General features: G+C 43.7%; 1 non-coding gene across 1 annotated transcript; it reads left to right on the top strand.

Moving 5' to 3' along the window:
* Positions 1 to 2,733: 2,733 nt before the first annotated feature.
* On the top strand, positions 2,734 to 2,840 carry LOC146884191 (small nucleolar RNA R71). Its single transcript, XR_014984301.1, has one exon. It is a non-coding gene; the product is annotated as a small nucleolar RNA R71 (small nucleolar RNA).
* The last annotated feature ends 312 nt before the right edge of the window (positions 2,841 to 3,152 follow it).

Raw genomic sequence — 3,152 nt, 5'->3', positions numbered from 1 at the left:
CTTGCTATCTTAATGTCCAGTGGGGATTTCACTTAGCTTTCTTAATCAACTCACACCATATTCAATAATCTTAAAAGAGAAAGATAATCCTTCATCACTCCAAGAGTGAAGTGAGTGTTCCAAACAGAAAGCAAAAACATAACACTAACTAACACAAATTAACAAAATTGAAACAAACAAACGGAAACAACAACAGACAGACCTGGACAAGTGCAATAAAAGTAAAGAAGAGGGGAAAGAAAAATCCCTGAATCATGGTGAGACAACAGTGGGGTCAAGCAGGGAAGTTTCCTCCACAACAGTATCCACCAAGGCAGGATTGCTGAGGAATGGCTTCAGACGATGCCCATTCACTTTGAAGCTCTTATCGGTGGGCTAGCTTTTGATTTCAACTGCACCATAAGGATAAACATTAGCAACAACAAAAGGACCAATCCACTTTGATCGCAACTTACCCCCCATGAGTCCAAGTCTGGAGTTATACAGTAAAAACTTGCTGACCAACAACAAACTCCTTTCTAGCTATGGAGCTATCATGGAATTTCTTGGTCTTCTCCTTGTAGAACATAGAGTTCTGATATGCCTCCAGACGGATCTCATCTAACTCGTTCAACTGCAGCTTCCTTTCCTCCCCAGCTTGATCAAGAGAGAAGTTGCATGACTTGACAGCCCAGTATGCTCGATGCTCTATCTCCACTGGAAGGTGGCATGGCTTACCAAAGACAACCCGATAAGGAGACATCCCTATAGGTGCCTTGTAAGCAGTCCTGTGAGCCCATAGAGCGTCCTCAAGTCTATTGCTCCAATCCTTCCTGTTGAGCTGCACAATCTTCTCCAAGATCCTCTTGATTTCTCTGTTTGAGATCTCGGCTTGCCCATTAGTTTGGGGGTGATATGGTGTAGAAAGTTTGTGCACGACCCCATACTTTTGAAGCAAAACCCCCATGGATCTATTGCAAAAATGGGTGCCCTGGTCACTAACAATAGCTCGAGGAACTCCAAACCAACAAAGTCCACAACAACTCGAGCATCATTAGTTCTAGTGGCTTTGGCTTCCACCCATTTTGAAACATAATCAACAACAAGCAAGATGTAAGTGAAACCGAAAGAGACAGGGAAAGGGCCCATGAAATCTATACCCCAGACATCAAACACCTCACAAAATAGCATGGGTTGTTGAGGCATCTATTGTCTCCAAGAAATGGCTCCTCCTGCTCATTGGCATTCCTCACATGTGCTACAAATCCTCCATGCATCTTTGAAGATGGTGGGCCAATAAAATCCGCAATCTAGCACCTTATGAGTTGTCCTTTGTGTGCAAAGGTGACCACCAGGTGCAAATGAATGACAAAATTTGAGGACCGAGTCAATCTCATGGTCCAGAATGCATCTCCTGGTAACCTGATCACTGCACATTTTCCACAGATAGGGGTCATCCCAAATGTAATACCTAGCATCGCTCTTGAGTTTATCACATTGAGCTCTGGATGCTAAGGGAGGAAAAACAGAAGCAGCAAGATAATTAACAATGTTAGCAAACCAAGGTGAGGAAGAAGTAGAGAGTGTCAACAAACTTTCATCGGGAAAGTCATCCCGGATCGGTGAAGCATCATCAGTAGACCTCTCAATCCTGCTTAGGTGGTCTGCAACCAGGTTTTATGCTCCGCTCTTATCACGGATCTCCAAATCGAATTCTTGGAGCCAGAGCATCCATCTTATCAGCCGAGGTTTTGATTCTGCCTTCTTCAACAGGTACTTAAGAGCTGCATGGTCAGTAAACACAACAACAGGAGAACCAAGCAGATAAGATCGAAACTTTTCAAGTGCAAAAACTACCGTAAGGAGCTCTTTTTCTGTTGTGGTGTAATTTGATTGGGCAGCATCTAATGTCTTAGAGGCGTAATAGATTACCCTCGGCTGCTTATCAATCCTTTGAGCTAGGACAACCCCTAATGCATAGTTGGATGCATCACACATAAGCTCAAATGGGGCTGTCCAGTCGGGCGCCTGAATGATTGGAGTTGTGGTTAGGGCCTTCTTGAGGCAATCATAAGGCTCTTTGCATCCTTAATTAAAGATGAAGTCAACATCCTTTTGTAGTAGGTTGGACAATGGGAGGGCCTTCTTACTGAAGTCTTGAATGAAGCGCTTGTAAAACCATGCATGGACAAGAAAAGAACGAACCTCTCGCACAGAAGAGGGGTAAGGCAATTGTAAAACAATTGAGATCTTGGCAGGGTCAACTTCAATGCCCTTTTTTGAAATTATGTGCCCCAATACTATGCCTTGTTCTACCATGAAATGACATTTCTAATTTAGATTAGATGCACCTGTTTAAAACTCTGTCCAAACTATCCAAACATGCATCAAATGAGGACCCATACACAGTAAAGTCGTCCATAAACACCTCAATGAATTTTTCAAGAAAATCACTAAAAATGCTTAGCATGCACCGCTGGAATGTGCTAGGGGCATTGCATAGGCCAAACGGTATCAATCTTACTCTCCAACTTCTTCGTGTACTCGACTGCTCCTACATCATGAACACCTCTAACAACTATGGCATCACTCCTTGTGCCAAATTGTTGAGAATTTGAAGCCATGTTCTCTATTAGTTGTCTGGCTGCAGCTGGGGTTATGTTACCAAGGGCACCACCACTTGCGGCATCAATCATATTTCGATCCATGTGGTGCAAGCCTTCATAAAAATACTGCAGGAGGAGGTGTTCAGAGATCTGATGGTGTGGGCAGCTTGAATAGAGATTCTTGAACCTCTCCCAGTACTCATAAAGGGTCTCCCTAGATTGCTGCTTGATGCCAGAAATCTCCTTCCTTATGGCTGTTGTCCTTGAAGCAGGGAAGAACTTGGCAAGGAACAATCTCTTCAGGTCATCCCAGCTTGTGATGGACCTGGGTGCTAGGTAGTACAACCAGTCTTTCGCATTACCCTCCAAAGAATGAGGGAAAACCTTCAAGTATACATGGTCCTCCTGTACATCTGCAGGCTTCATGGTGGAACAGACGACATGAAACTGCTTCAAGTGTTTGCACGGGTCCTCACCTGTAAGACCATGAAACTTTGGCAACAAGTGTATTAAACCAGTTTTCAGCATATATGGAACCTCCTCCTCAGGGTATTGAATGCATAAACT

Source organism: Vigna unguiculata, chromosome 8, assembly GCF_037176805.1.
Source record: "Vigna unguiculata cultivar grain cowpea cultivar isolate G323 ecotype 2 chromosome 8, ASM3717680v1, whole genome shotgun sequence".
Classification (NCBI taxonomy): domain Eukaryota; kingdom Viridiplantae; phylum Streptophyta; class Magnoliopsida; order Fabales; family Fabaceae; genus Vigna; species Vigna unguiculata.
The sequence above is the reverse complement of the archived record's forward strand: the minus strand, read 5'-3'. Positions and strand labels throughout refer to the sequence as shown.